Source organism: Bos mutus, chromosome 14 (assembly GCF_027580195.1).
Source record: "Bos mutus isolate GX-2022 chromosome 14, NWIPB_WYAK_1.1, whole genome shotgun sequence".
NCBI classification, from domain to species: Eukaryota; Metazoa; Chordata; class Mammalia; order Artiodactyla; family Bovidae; genus Bos; species Bos mutus.
Window position 1 is genome coordinate 5,747,605 of NC_091630.1, and position 16,424 is coordinate 5,764,028.

At 40.6% G+C, this 16,424-nt stretch overlaps 1 protein-coding gene across 6 annotated transcripts in view; it reads left to right on the top strand.

The window, feature by feature from the left end:
* WWP1 (WW domain containing E3 ubiquitin protein ligase 1) overlaps nt 1–16,424 on the top strand; it is a 141,522-nt gene that overhangs the window by 16,797 nt on the left and 108,301 nt on the right. For all 6 annotated transcript variants that reach the window (XM_070382916.1, XM_070382917.1, XM_070382913.1 and 3 more), the window contains exon 2: nt 9,843–9,937. The gene's annotated coding sequence lies outside the window, so the exon portion shown is untranslated. The remainder of the gene's footprint in view (nt 1–9,842; nt 9,938–16,424) is intronic.

The following is a 16,424-nucleotide window of genomic DNA, read 5'->3' on the forward strand; positions in this document are numbered from 1 at the left end:
ATGGTGCCCAGATGTGTCTGTGAGAAGCACTTGGGGCCCGCTGGCAGAATCCCCTGGCAATTCTGACATGCAGCTCGGTTGAGGAAAGCTGGTAGTGGATTAGAAATGTGTCATTAGTGAGCTTTGGATAAAGAGCTTTGCTTTTTTTTTTTTGAGAAAACCAGTTATTTTCCCTAGCTGAATTTTAATGAACAGAGGTGGCAGAGACTGTGTATACTTAATGCATCTGAATAACCACAAATATTATAGTTTGTTAGTAGCTAGAATAGACCTGTTTCTCGTCTAGACCCTATGCTCTAAGCAGTTCTGCCATGGCTTTACTTGTAGGCGTGAACTGTGAAGGTGAATTGGAAAGAAAGGAAATCACGCAGGGATGGGTGCTGCTGCCTGCCTTGAGTTCCTTACCTACCACGTCCCTTGTAAAACAGGGATTGTTGTCTGCGTTTATTGACCGTTGTATTCCCCAGTGCCTCAGAGTGCCTCCTTCACCGAGGGAATTGGCAGTTAATCCCCTCCTTAACTTTCCAATATCGGAGATACCTGCATTTGCACCCATTCTTTTCTCTCTCTAGTCTCACTTGTAAGGATTGTGTTTCTGCCTCTGGGTTAAATCTCAGCCAGTGCTTCTCAGAGATCTTGCCTTAGCAGTCATTGTCTTCTCTGTGACGTCAACATTTTCCTGCCTGAAAGCCCATTCAGGTCTCTTCTGTCTTCAAAAACAAAGCTATGTACCCCTCCCTTTAAGACTGCATCTCTTTTCCTTTATTATCACGCATCTGAAGAGGTTTCTGGCTGTTGATTTGCTTCTGAAGCTTGGCCTCTGGGCCTCCCACTCTGTTAAAATTGCCCTTGCTGAGGGTCTGGTGGCATCCCTGTAGTCTAGTAAACTGTTTTCTCTTTTACGGATCTTACTGGAGTACTTGCTGGGCTGAGCCACTCTTCTTCTCCTTCAAATTCTTAAACTTTTGTTTTTTTTTCAATTCTGTGCACAGTCCGCATCTACCGTTCCACCTTTCAATATTGCTGTTCGCTAGGTGCTATCTGTACTGCTAATTGTGTGCCAGTGGCCTTTCCTGGGTGAAAGACCACCTGTCGCAGCAGGTGGCTTCCGTTGGTTCTTGAGCTCCTGCTTATGGGATGTCATGTGAACATTTACCTCTAGCATCTATTTTCTGAGCTCTGTCTCAGTTGGTCAGTAATAATTTTGGGGGGCCTTCACTCAGCCAGGCTTTAGCCTGGGTTCTGGGAATGAATGAGATAGAATTTCTGCCCTTGGAGGTAGATACAAGGTTGGAGATAGAAGTAAGAGGGTAAAATAACTGAACATAATGAGAATTACTAGGAAAGATAAAATAGGGTGAGGTGGTAGAGTTGAAGGAGCGGGGCTCTTTCTGTGCCTGGGCTAACTGGAGATTCTTTTCGGATGGATTATATTTGAGTGGAGCCCTGAGGCTGAGAAGGTAGCTGAGGGACTGTCACATGGAGCAGGGGAAACAGAGAAGAGGGGAGGAGAGAGGTACGAGTTGTAGGGGCAGCAGGTCACATGGAGCCAGGTTTGAGTTTGGGTTTAGTGGAGTTAGAATGAGAGACCTTTGGAGAGCAAAAGAGTTTTTGCGATGATCCTGCTTTGGAAAGCTCGCTCTGACCACTGGATCGGGGATGGATGTGAGGGGCATGCAAGCATATGACGTGAGAGGAGGAGTCGAGAGGCGGGGCAGGGAACCACATGCTGCAGTCTAGGTGAGAAATCATGAAGCTTGGAGAAGAAGGTGGTATTGGAGAGGTGAGAAGTAATCTCTTTTATCCCTGCATCTGATTAGTCCACCAGTTATTATAGATTCTGGACTTACTATCGCTGCTGCTTCCTCTGTTTTTAGTCTCTTTCCAGCCTAGCTCACTGTCAGGCTCCCCTCACAACACTGTTAGAGCAGTTCTTCCAGAGTGGGAGTCCTTCCCTGATGAAAATGCACTGGTGCTCTGAGGCTTTCTCAGTACTCTTCAGGGGCAGCTTCTTTCTCGCTCCCTTAAGGGCTCATCTCTTGAAACTCACTCTCCACAAACTTCCCTGAGCGGAATCAGTGATGTATTCGCTGTCCATATTGGTGGCCTTCTCTCAGTACAGAAGGCTTGAAAGCACTCTTTGCTCTCGTATGGACAGCCTGACAAAGGAGTCCTGCACTGCTCATCTCCGCTGTTGACCATCTCTCAGAAGCCTTTCCAGACACCTTGTCACTGTCCCATGGAATCTGACTTAGATGCTCCTCTGCTGTTGTTTAGTCACCAGGTTGTGTCTGACTCTCTGTGACCGCGTGGACTATAACACTCCACGCTCCTCTGTCCGTGGGATTTCCCAGGCGAGCATACTGGAGTGGGTTGCTGTTGCCTTCTCCAGAGAATCTCCCCAACCCAAGGACTGAACCCACGTCTCCTGCGTGGGCAGGCGGATTCTTTACCTCTGAGTCACTGCTCCTGGGGAAGCCCGCCCTTCCTCTGTATTTCTGCTGCATTCTCTGCACTGCCCTGTCAGCTTGATGCTGCTTATTGCTTTGCCTGTTTTTATGGCGAAATTATAAACTCACTGAGGGCAAAGAGCCTATCAGAGATGAGTTTTGTATTCCTAGTGTCTAACACACTACCTGATAATATGCATTAGTAGATTTATATGCTGAATGACTTAATTCAGAAGTGTTAAAAGATGCCTACTTTGATTATTGATTTGATTATTGATACCTACTTTGATTATCAGATACCTGCTACCTGCTTTGTTTACTGATCAGCTCTGTTTTGTCCCATGGCAAATTGATTGTCTTTTACTGGAAAGGTTAGAGGCCTGAGTCAGGATTTCATAGGGAGCGTATGGAGGCCCAGACCGTTATTGAGTGGATCCCTGTCTGACGGTGCAGAGAGCCGCAAGAGAGAGTGGGTGTGAGGTGGCCATTTGGTCACGGAAGAAGAGGAAGATGTTTCAGCAGAGGGTGAGGTGGCAGCTAAACCGCATGGGTGGAGAAGTGAGCAGGAGGTGAGAAAGGTTGGCTCTTCCTTTAAGAGGTTATTTAATCAAAGCATTTGGTCTTCCTTTTTATTGTCTTCTTGTTTTTTTAAATAACATAAGCCTCAGGTCGATTTGATGGCTGAAAAGAAGAGGGTATAAATGGGAGGAGAGAGTATATTTAGGAGGTGAAAAATGTGTAGGTACTCAGTCACTTTGGAAAGGAGAGTAGTCTTCATTTTCAGAGACTCAATACTAGGGCAGGGTCTTGCATAATATATTTTTATAAGAATCTCCCTCAGAAATTATTTAAAATATGGTAGATGGGGTGAGTATCTCAGAAGGCCAAAGAGTTGAGTTTAAAAGCAACCTCACTGTTCAGAAAAATTTATTGATAGAATTGCAATAAGCAAGATTATATTTTTTATAAATGCTTTGTCATTGTCTTATATGTAATGTTTTCCTGTGTTATGTGCTTAATAATTTAGTATTTATATATCACTTTGTAATTCACAAAGTGCTGATACAACAGTAATTTCTCCTAAGACATGTGCTGCTGAGAGAGGTTAAGTTACTTGTTGAAGGTTATGTCAGTTTACTTATTAGGCCTTTGTAAGCCAGACTGTTTTCTTAGCCATTTGTCAATATTAACCCATTTAATTCTCTTAATAAATCTATGAGGTAGGTACCATTATTTTATAGGTATAAAAACTGAGGCAGTGTAGGGTAAGGAAGCTTGCCAGTAGTGGAACCAGGATTTGAACCTAGACAATTTGGCTGCAGAATTTACTCTCTCAACTACTGTTATGGTGTCTTTTAGTAAATGTGGGTGCAGAAGTTCAAATTCAGACTTGCCTCTGGAAATAGTTCTTATTTTCAATCATTGTTACTCTCTTCCCCCTACTCCCACCCCCATCGGCCAGACTGAAGGACTGCTATCAGTGAAAGTTTACTTGTTGACAGGATCTGAGTTGGGTTTCTTCTAACATTACTAGATATTGAGAGTTTTATATTAAGTTTGCTGTAAATGTAGTGTTGTTTTTGTTTTTTTACTAACCTCTGACTTGGCATCTGGTCCTATCACTTCATGGGAAATAGATGGGGAAACAGTGGAAACAATGTCAGACTTTATTTTTGGGGGCTCCAAAATTACTGCAGATGGTGATTGCAGCCATGAAATTAAAAGACGCTTACTCCTTGGAAGGAAAGTTATGACCAACCTAGATAGCATATTGAAAAGCAGAGACATTACTTTGCCAACAAAGGTCCGTCTAGTCAAGGCTATGATTTTTCCAGTGGTCATGTATGGATGTGAGAGTTGGACTGAGAAGAAAGCTGAGCGCCGAAGAATTGATGCTTGGTGTTGGAGAAGACTCTTGAGAATCCCTTGGACTGCAAGGAGATCCAACCAGTCCATCCTAAAGGAAGTCAGCCCTGAATATTCACTGGAAGGACTGATGCTGAAACTCCAATACTTTGGCCACCTCAAACTCCAATACATGGCCATCAAACCTAAGTCTCCTGCATTGCAGGCACATTCTTTACTTCCTGGTCTGAGCCACAAGGAAGTACAAAGTCTGTTGTTGATTATTAATTGCTTTTTGGGGAAGGAATTTGCATTCTGTATGGACAGGAAGATCTTGTAAATTTTGCTGACTGGAAGTTTAGTGAGTAAAGATGTAGGAAATAAACTAGGAAATAAATTGCAGGAAATTAATAGGCAGTAGGTATAAGGGTATATGTCCTGATAATTTGAGGAGGCATGAGCTTCCCTGGTGGCTCAGAGGTTAAAGCATCTGCCTGGAATGCAGGAGACCTGGGTTCGATCCCTGGGTCGGGAAGATTCCCCTGGAGAAGGAAAATGGCAACCCACTCCAGTACTCTTGCCTGGAGAACCCCATGGAGGGAGGAGCCTGGTAGGCTACAGTCCATGGGGTCACAAAGAGTCGGACACAACTGAGCAACTTCACTTTCACTTTTAAGGTTAAATTCAGCGAGGCTTTTGACTGTTACAGCAAGGGAAATGCAGTAACAATACAAGTATTTGAAAATTTGAGAAAGGAAAAGAAATTTTTATTAATTAGGTAACTGATTGAGTAGATTGATTACACAGAGTGAGTTGAGAGCATGGTGGTCACATAGTGTGAAAATCTGAAACTGGGTGGAGATAAATAATAAGAGTTGGATATTAATACAGACTTAGGAAATTTGACATTTTGAGGATAAATACATTTTCCTCATTAAAAAAAAGAAAAACACACCTCCTGTGTTCGTCCTATAAACTGGCATGTATTGGGCACTAAAATAAACTTTGAAGTTTACTGCAAGTACAGAAAGGTGGAAGGCAGATGCAGAAAGGTAGAAGAGAGAAAGTTGTGATTATTAGATCCTATGATTAAATAGGCACTTTTAGATTAAAAACAAAACAAAACACCCAGACTACAGTTGGAGGATAAAAAGTTCCTGTGGATGCTGGTCTTCGTTAGTCCATTGTCTGGCAGATACTGCAAGTGCTCTTTAAGTCACTGGAGTTACATGAGTCAAAAGCGTTATTTTCACTCAGTGGCACTTGCAGATGTGATCAGGAGGGTGAAATTCCTGTGTTTTGCTTTTAAAGGATTAGTCAGTGAAGTTTATACAGAGGTTAGTGTGGACAAGTAAATTTTTAAGAAATCTTCTAGGTTCTATCCCAAATAATTAAAAGTACACATTGAGACCTCAGCACCAAGTTTATTTGAAGGTAGAGGAGAAGGCACAGTGGTTGAGGGCTCCTGGGAAGAAAGCCCTGTAGGAAATAGAGAAGAAATGCGGACACAGACATAGAGAACAGACTTATGGACACAGGGTGATGGAGGAAGGAGAGGGAGGGACGTATGGAGAGAGTAACTTGGACACAAACATTGCCACATGTAAAACAGATAGCCCGTGGGAATTTGCTCTAGGACTCCAGGATCGCGGGGCTCGGTCACAATTGAGAGTGGTGGGATGGGGAGGGAGGTTCCTGAAGGAGGGGACATACAGGTACCATGTTGATATTTGGCAGAAACCAAGGCTGTAAAGCAATTATCCTTCAATTAAAAATAAGTAAATTTTTAAAAATTAAAATTCAACCCAATAAAAAGAGAATAATGTTAATGTTGCAGTGTTAAATTTGAAATGGTTGTACTTAGCCTGTTTCCTTGAGATGGGAATGTGAATGTGTAACTGGGAAGTGCTATGCAGACATAGGTAGGGGTGCTCTCGGCCGGCGGAGAGCTGGGGGTCTGAGGGGCTCGAGTTCCATGGACAGGACACAGCTCCTGGAGCCCGGCACGGGGTCGCCCCTGCCGTCGGTGAGATGGAAGGGGGCGAGACCCAGGGTTGGCGCAGATGCCGAGGCTGGAGCGAGGGCGGCGACCTCAAGTGGGGAGGAGGCGTAGGACTGTGTTCAGAGGCCGCTCGGGAAGGCGGAAGTAATCTCGGAATCGTAGGAGACCATGGTGGTGATCATTCGGAGAGTTCGATAAAAGGGAACGATTCTGAAGTTGAAAGGAACTGGGTACTGAGAAGGGTTTTCCTCCTTCCTCTCCCCTTCTGCCCACGTGCAGTCACCTGGGCTTTGAAACTGAAGCCTCGTAATATGTAGTCCAGATAAAATGGATCTTTCCTTTCTGAATATTTCGGTCCTACAGAGACTGTAAAATTTAACAGAAGTGTGCTTTATTATATCAGGATTCTAGTGAAATATTCTTGAGATACATCCAAAAGCTATCTCAGCAGTTAGAGCCATTGCATTGTTTTCTAAGGTTACCCTTTAGGGTCCCCATGTACCCAGGACTGAGACGTTCCCAAGAAGCAGGACTCAGCCTGGATGGTCTGTCTTTATCTTTGCCACATTCATTGAGTTTTAAATTTTAATTCATTGTTAAAATTCATTGAGTTTTAAATTTTAAATTTTGTTGCCTAAATGGCTTTTTAACCTTTCAAGTTCCATGTCCATTGGACTAACTTTCTTTATCAGCTGATATGTACCATCCTGTCTTGTTGCTGGGATGTTACCTGTGTGTTAACGTCCTCAAACTAGAGTACCAGTGTGGAAACGGGAACCACTTTTGTGTCCTTGCCATACCCACTTTAATAGACTAGGCAGTCACTAAGTATATTTATTAATTGATCCAGGCAGATGGATACATGATGATATTTCTCTGCCTTTTCTAATCCGTAATGCTGTGCATAGTATGCAAAATGAATCAGATCTTTTGGATTTTTTTAAAAAAAAATTTGCTTCTGACTCAAGAATGACATCTTAAAGTAAGCAGGCAATTAAGATCAAGACAGTATGGTACTGGCACAAAGACAGAAATATTGATCAATGGAACAAAATAGAAAGCCCAGAGATAAATCCACGCACATATGGACACCTTATCTTTGACAAAGGAGGCAAGAATATACAATGGATTAAAGACAATCTCTTTAACAAGTGGTGCCGGGAAAACTGGTCAACCGCTTGTAAAAGAATGAAACTAGAACACTTCCTAACACCATACACAAAAATAAACTCAAAATGGATTAAAGATCTCAACGTAAGACCAGAAACTATAAAACTCCTAGAGGAGAACATAGGCAAAACACTCTCTGACATACATCACAGCAGGATCCTCTATGACCCACCTCCCAGAATATTGGAAATAAAAGCAAAAATAAACAAATGGGACCTAATTAAACTTAAAAGCTTCTGCACAACAAAGGAAACTATTAGCAAGGTGAAAAGGCAGCCTTCAGAATGGGAGAAAACAACAGCAAATGAAGCAACTGACAAACAACTAACCTCAAAAATATACAAGCAACTCCTACAGCTCAACTCCAGAAAAATAAATGACCCAATCAAAAAATGGGCCAAAGAACTAAATAGACATTTCTCCAAAGAAGATATACAGATGGCTAACAAACACATGAAAAGATGCTCAGCATCACTCATTATCAGAGAAATGCAAATCAAAACCACTATGAGGTACCATTTCACGCCAGTCAGAATGGCTGCGATCCAAAAGTCTACTAGCAATAAATGCTGGAGAGGGTGTGGAGAAAAGGGAACTCTCTTACACTGTTGGTGGGAATGCAAACTAGTACAGCCACTATGGAGAACAGTGTGGAGATTCCTTAAAAAACTGGAAATAGAACTGCCTTATGATCCAGCAATCCCACTGCTGGGCATACACACTGAGGAAACCAGAAGGGAAAGAGACACGTGTACCCCAATGTTCATCGCAGCACTGTTTATAATAGCCAGGACATGGAAGCAACCTAGATGCCCATCAGCAGATGAATGGATAAGAAAGCTGTGGTACATATACACAATGGAATATTACTCAACCATTATAAAGAATACATTTGAATCAGTTCTAATGAGGTGGATGAAACTGGAACCTATTATACAGAGTGAAGTAGGCCAGAAAGAAAAACACCAATACAGTATACTAACACATATATATGGAATTTAGAAAGATGGTAACAATAACCCTGTGTACGAGACAGCAAAAGAGACACTGATGTATAGATTAGTCTTATGGGCTCTGTGGGAGAGGGAGAGGGTGGGGAGATTTGGGAGAATGGCATTGAAACATGTATAATATCATGTATGAAACAAGTCACCAGTCCAGGTTCGATGCACGATACTGGATGCTTGGGGCTGGTGCACTGGGACGACCCAAAGGGAGGGTATGGGGAAGGAGAAGGGAGGAGGGTTCAGGATGGGGAACACCAAGGAGTATACCTGTGGCGGATTCATTTCAATATTTGGCAAAACTAATACAATATTGTAAAGTTTAAAAATAAAATAAAATTTAAAAAAATTAAAATTAAAAAAATAAAAATAAAAAGTTAAAAAAAAAAAGATATATTTTCTGAGTGAGGCATTGATAGGTCTGTAACCTTGGAGGACTGGAAATGTCATTTATTATCTACATTCAGGACTCTCGCTGTTCTTGGCAGTTGAATAGTAATGAGCTCTTATACAACTCTGTGATATTTTTAAAGGATTGAACTGGACGTAATCAGCTTACATATAACTAGCCATATATGTTATGACCTAAATTAATTTGGACAAGTAACCAGTTCACTCAAAAGTTTGTTAAAACTCAGACTTTGTTTTTTCCTTTTGCCACGCCTGGTCACACAGCTGTTTCAGTGGCAGAATTGGAAATGAAATTCAAATAGTCTGACTGCAGAATTGGCCCTTGAAAACTCTGTGGCATGTTGTCTTCCACAATTCGTTCCTCTTCTGTTCTCTGTCCTGGTTATGGCTCCGTTGTCCACCCAGATAACGAAGTGGGACATTTTAGTTGTGTGGAATCCTCCTTCCTTCTAAGACTCAGCTATCCATAATCATCTGTCAGAGATCTTACATGTATGCTGAGCTTTCTCCTTCTCATACCCAGTGCTATGGTTCAGATAAACTTGTTACTTTAAATCTGGACCCATTTCTACCGGAGTATTCTTCTAAAATGCAGTTCTTGCTATGGAAACCTATCAGTGTTACCTTCAGGATAAGCTTTAAACTTTAAACTACTGTGCTTTGTTTATTTTGGATACCATATGAACTATCCCATAGGGTTCTTTATGGTTTAGATTACTGTCTGCCTGTGGGCCTCCTCCCTTTGCACCAGTCTTACAACAGTTTTCTGAATGCTCCATATTTTCTGTGATTCGTTATTGAAGAATTGCACTCTAACACAGTTTATTCGAAGGTTTCTTTCTCTGTAAACCTTTTCCTGACTGAATCACCCACTTTCTCTCATGTGCCCCAGATGTAGTGGTTGCCATTTTGCATCTGTTTTAGTAACTGTCACACTGAAAGCCGCTTATCTTTTTATAGGTTGTCTCCTCACTAGACTATGAGCTCCGTGGAAGAAGGAATCGTGTCTTACTCATCTTTATATCTCCAGTGTCTAGAACAGTTCCTGGTACAAAGTAAGTGATTAACTAAGACTGTATTTAGCAGTTAAACTCCAGACATGTTGATAGTTAAGTATACCTATGTAGACTGAGAATGTATTGTCATTAAAAATATGGTTGTGGACTTTTAACACTTCTGAGCCACAGTTTTCTCATCTATAAGATGGAAATAGTACCTCCCTACTCATACGGTGTCACTGTAATGCTCATATTAAAGAATATATATATAGGTACAGAAGCAACCTAGGTGTCCATCAGCAGGTAAGTGGATTAAGACGTTATGATGTGTGTGTGCGTATATGTGTACAGTGGGGTATACATTTTAAGCGGCCAGAAAAAGGAATGAAATTTTGCCATTTGTATCAACAGATGAACTTGGAGGGTATCATGCTCAGTGAAATAAGTCAGACAAAGGCATACTGTATATCACTTATATGTGGAATCTAAAAAAGCAACCAACTAGTGAATGTAACAGAAAAGAAAGACTCAGAGATACAGAGAATGAATTAGTGGTTACTGGTGTTGACAGGCAAGGAGGAGGGGTAATATAAGGATAGGAGATTAAGAGGTATCAACTATTATGTGTAAAATAAGCTACACAGATATATCTGTACACTTGGGAATACAGCCACTATTTTAAAGTGATTATAAATGGAGTATAATCTTTAAAAATTATGAAACTATACTGTACATCTATAACTTACATAATATTGCACATCAGCTATACTTCAATAAAAAATTCATTATCACATTAAAAAATCAGGTATGTAGCAGTACTTTCAGAGAAGGCAATGGCACCCCACTCCAGTCCTCTTGCCTGGAAAATCCCATGGGTGGAGGAGCCTGGTAGGCTGCAGTCCGTGGGGTTGCTAAGAGTCAGACACGACTGAGCGACTTCACTTTCACTTTTCACTTTCATGCATTGGAGAAGGAAATGGCAACCCACTCCAGTGTTCTTGCCTGGAGAACCCCAGGGACGGGGGAGCCTGGTGGGCTGCCGTGAAGTGACTTAGCAGTAGCAGTGGCAGCAGCAGTACTTTACGTGTATTTTAAGTGCGTGCCTGCTAAGTCACTTCAGTTGTGTTTGACTCTTTGCGACCTTATGGACTGTAGCCCGCCAGGCTCCTCTGTCCGTGGGATTCTCCAGCAAGAATACTGGAGTGGGTTGCTATCCCCTCCTCCAGGGGATCTTCCTGACCCAGGGATCAAAACTTTGTCTCTTAGGTCTCCTGCATTGCCAGGCACATACCAGGCATTTACCACTAGCACCCCCTGGGAAGCCCTTAAGTGCCATGCAACTTTGTTATTAAACGAAATATGAAAGCTAAGTGTTGAAGTAGATGATTTTGTTTGCTGTATATCTTGCCTGTTAAGGCAAAGTAGTACTATTTTTGAACCATTTTTATCACTTGCAGTTTAAATTTTCAGTTACTGGTGACTAGAGGCATGTACTCTAGCGTCTGAGGACTGGTCTGTATAGAACAAAGGGAGTAATAGCTCGGGGGTGGAAATATGGGAACAGAAAAAGTTTTAAGCAGTTAGCACGAACAATCTTTTGCCTAGTTGGCAGTTTCATAGTCTGCACAGCGTTTTAAACTTTACAATTCTTTTTAAGTAACTCTTCCTCAGTCTTTATCCTCAGCAGTGACCTTTTGGTCTAATTCACTAATAAAGTCCCTCAATTTTCTTTTAATCTACCTCCAGATTAATTCATATCTTCACTTATCCTTCGATCCCTCATTTACTGTTCAGGGGAAGAAGTACTTCTTTTCTTGGAAGACATCTGTGGGAACGTTGTGGCTTTTCTTTGTTTGGCTTATCAGGCTGCAGGCGTACTCCCTACCTCATCTGATGAATTGATGATCGACACTTTTCTATGTCTACTTCCTTGTCATCATGTATTTTTTACACTTTTTAAAATTCTGTAATTTGAACATGCCAGTTCTGGATTGTATTAATATGCAGAAGTTAATAATAAAAGCAAACCTTTGGGAACCAGTTACTCTGCTCAGAACTGGGTCAGTACCAACACAGTTAAAGAGGTACCTGTGAGTACCTCTGTTACCTACATTCCCTGCCCTGCCGCAACCCCTGAAGTAACTGCCATTTTCAGTTTATTTTTAATTATATTTAAAAAAAAATAGTATTACCACAGATATGTTTCTTTATTTTGAATTTAATATTATGTTTAGAGTCTTTTTAAAGCTTGCACAAATGATGTTTTAAGAAAAGTCTAGTTTATAAACAGATCTTTATATTTCAATGAAAATATCCAAGCATCATAAAAGAATGATAGAAAAGGCTCAGTGCATATTCAAATTTATAACAAGAAATTAACCATGGAGAAATATTTTTGTACAATGTGGATATTGCTGTACCATATATAAAAGAAAGCTCCTTAGAGTGCAGAAGTGTAGCCAGATGTATCTCCACACTGTGGTTTCTTGAATTTGTGAAGAATGTTTCAGTTAGATTCATAGCGTCCTCCTTGAAGAGTGGTGACTGTCCTTTGCTTGCCCTTTGCACCTCAGCAGTTCTTCGGTGGGCCTCATTCAGTTGTTCATACTGATCACGTAAGCTTTTGAGACACAGGATCCACAGTGTTCCCATGTTTCTGGATTGTTTTCTTTTTTTCTGTTGTGTAATTGTAGCATTTTCAGAAGAAGTACATAGCAAAAGATGAGGCTATGGTAACTGCCAAAAGAATTCATTTCTTCTTTGTCGTTAAGAATTGGAAGTCTTCCTTGATGCTCAGTGTAGAACATTAAGTCTTAGAGGTGGGACTCAGTGAAAGAAAGATGTTACTACTTTGAACTCCTTTTTGTCTGTTTTCATTTACTATTCCGTTTTCTAAGATCCATTCATGTTGTTGCCTACAGCTATAGTTGATTCATTCTCACTACTGTATAATGTTCCATTGTGTATTAGCCTAATTCTTTTAACCATTTTTCTGCCAGTGAACATTTGAGCATATTGGTGATGGCTTTTATTATGAAGAATGCTTAAATTTGGAATGAGTATCAGTGCAAAATTTTTGTAGTATGTACCTAGAATTGTTTGTTAAGGACATGCAAATGATCAACTTTATAAAATAATGCCAAGTTGTTTTCCAACAAGTTTACCAAATTTAATACCTACCAGCAGTTTAAGCTTTGCCAGTTTAAACAACTAGCAGCAGTGTGTAAAGAGTCACCACTGCCCCACCTTTTTTTCTTTCCATTATTTAGGTCAAAATTCCTAGTCTTTACCATTTTGTGAGTTTGAAAATAGCATCTCTTGTGGTCTTAACTAGTATTTCTCTGATGAATAATTGAGATTCTGTATTTCTTAAAAATACTTCTTGGCCAGACAAGTTTCCATGTCTATAAAATTTCTATTCAGTTTGTTTTCTTTTCCCCACATTTGCTTACTTTTTTTTTTTTTTTTCAATTTTTTTGTCAAGGTTCTTACATAGTTTAATTACTAACATTTATTCAGTTTTACATTTTGTAAATATCTCCCAGTTTGTGGCTTGTCTTTTAGTTGTTTGTTTTTAATGATGTGTTATGCTAAATAGAAGTTCTCAGTTTCCACACAGTCAATATATTCATTCTTTTCTTCTTTGGTTAGTATGCTTAAGAAATCTTTCTTTTTGGGAGGACGCAAAACAATAGTATAATTTCTTTTAAAACTTTGTCTTTCATACTAATATCACTAGTCCATCTTGAATTGATTTTGTATATAATGTGAGGTAGGAATCCAGTCTAATTCTTCCAATATAGATAATATCAGGACCATTTAATTGTCCCTCCTTTCTCACAGTTCTGCATTGCTACATCTGTTGTATTAGTATGTCCTTAGATATGTAGGTCTTTTGGAAAATTTTATTTTTTACTTTTTATTTTGTGTTGAAGGATACCAAATTAACAATGTTGGGATAGTTTCAGGTGGACAGCAGTGGGACTCAGCCACACGTATACATGTGTGCATTCTCTTGTGGGCCTCTTTATGTTGTTTCACTTTATTTGCTGTTGTTTTTATTCAGTCGCTAAGTTGTGTCCAACTCTTTGCAACCCCATGGACTGCAGCATGCCAAGCTTCCCTGTCCTGCACTAACTCCCGGGGTTTGCTCAAACTCATGTCCGTTGAATTAGTGATGCTGTCTAACTCTTTTATGCTCTGACATGAACTTCTCCTCTTGCCCTCAATCTTTCTCAGCATCAGAGTCTTTTCCAGTGAGTCAGTTCTTCACATCAGGTGGCCAAAGTATTGGAGCTTCAGCTTGCATCAGTCCTTCCAGTGAATATACAGGACTGATTTTCTTTAGGATTGACTGGCTTGATCTCCTCACAGTCCAAGGGACTCTGAAGAGTCTTTTACAGCACCACAGTTCAAAAGCATCACTTCTTCAGTGCTCAGCCTTCTTTATGGTCCTACTGTCACATCTGTACATGGTTACTGGAAAAACCACAGCCTTGACTCTGTGGACCTTTGTCAGCAAAGTGATGTCTTTGCTTTTAATATGCTATATAGGTTTGTCATAGCCTTCCTTTTCTCCAGACAAGAATCCCAGAGTGGGTAGCCATTCCCTTCTCCAGGGGATCTTCGCAACCCAGGCATCCAACCCAGGTCTCCTACATTGCAGGCGGATTCTTTACTTCCTGAGCCACTAGGGAAGACCCTTCAAGGAGCAAGCGTCTTTTAATTTCAAGGCTGCAGTCACCATCAGCAGTGATCTGGGAACCCAAGAAAATGAAATCTGTCATTGTTTCCACCTTTTCCTTCTTCTATTTGCCATGAAGTGATGGGACAGGATGCTATGATCTTAGTTTTTTGAATGTTCAGTTTTAAGTCAGCGTTTTCAGTCTCCTCTTTCACTTTCATCAAGGGGCCTTTAGTTCCTCTTCACTTTCTGCTGTTAGAGTGGTATCATCTTCATATCTGAGGTTCTGATATTTCTGTCACCAATCCTGATTCCAGCTTGTGCTTCATCCAGCCCAGCATTTCACATGATGTCCTCTGCATAGAAGTTAAATAAGCAGAGTGACAGTATATAGCCTTGACATACTCCTTTCCCAATTTTGAACCAGTCAGTTGTTCCATGTAAGGTTCTAAATGTTGCTTCCTGACCTGCATACATGTTTCTCAGGAGACAGGTAGGATGGTCTAGTATTCCCATCTCTTGAAGAATTTTTCACAGTTTGTTGTGATTCATATAGTCATTGAAACAAATATTTTTTGGAATTCCCTTGCTTTCTCTATTATCCTACAAATTTTGTTAATTTGATCTCTGGTTCCTCTGCCCTTTCTAAACCCAACTTGTACTTCTGGAGTTCTCAATTCATGTATTAATGAAGCCTAGTTTGAAGGATTTTGAGCATAACCTTACTAGCATGTGAAAAGAGTGCAATTGTATAGTTTGAACATTCTTTAGCATTGCCCTTCTTTGCAACTGGAATGAAAACTGACCTTTTTCAGTCCTGTGGCCACTGGTGAGTTTTCCAAATTTTCTGGCATATTGAGTGCAGCACTTTCACAGCATATTCTTTTAGGATTTGAAATAGCTCAGCTAGAATTCCATCACCTCTACTAGCTTTGTTTGTAGTGGTGCTTCCTAAAGGCCACTTGATTTTACACTTCAGGATGCTGGCTCTTGGTAAGTGACCACACTATCATGGTTATTCAGATCATTATGATCTTTTTTGTATAATTCTTGTGTGTACTCTTGCCACGTCCTCTTAATCTCTTCTGCTTCTGTTAGGTCCTTACCGTTTCTGTCTTTTATTGAACCTGTCTTTGCATGAAATGTTCCCTTGATATCGCCAATTTTCTTGAAGAGATCTCTAGACTTTTCCCATTTTATTGTTTGCCTCTACTTCTTTGCATTGTTCATTGAAGAAGGTCTTATCTTCCCTTGTTATTCTCTGGAACTTTGTATTCAGTTGGTTATATCTTTCCGTTTCTCCTTTGCTTTTCACTTTTCTTTTCTCAGCTGTTTGCAGAGCCTCTTCAGACAACCACTTTGCCTTCTTGCATTTCTTTTTCTTTGGAATGGTTGTGGTAACTGCCTCCTGTGCAGTGTCACAAACCTCTGTCCATAGTTCTTCAGGCACTCTGTCTACCTGATCTAATCTCTTGAATCTATTTATCACCTCTACTGTATACTCATAAAGGATTTTATTCAGGGCATACCTGAATGGCCTAGTGGCTTTCCCTACTTTCTTCAATTTAAGTCTGAATTTTGTAATAAAGAGTTCATGATGTGAGCCACTGTTAGCTCCAGGTCTTGTTTTTGCTGACTGTATAGAATTTTTCCATCTTTGGCTGCAAAGTACAAAATCAATCTGATTTCAGTATTGACCATTTGGTGGTGTCCATGTGTAGAGTTGTCTTTTGTGTTGTTGAAAGAGGGTGTTGGCTATGATCAGTGCGTTCTGTTGGCAAAACTCTATTAGCCTTTGCCCTGCTTCATTTTGTACTACAAGGCCAAACTTGCCCATTACTCGAGGTAGCTCTTGACATC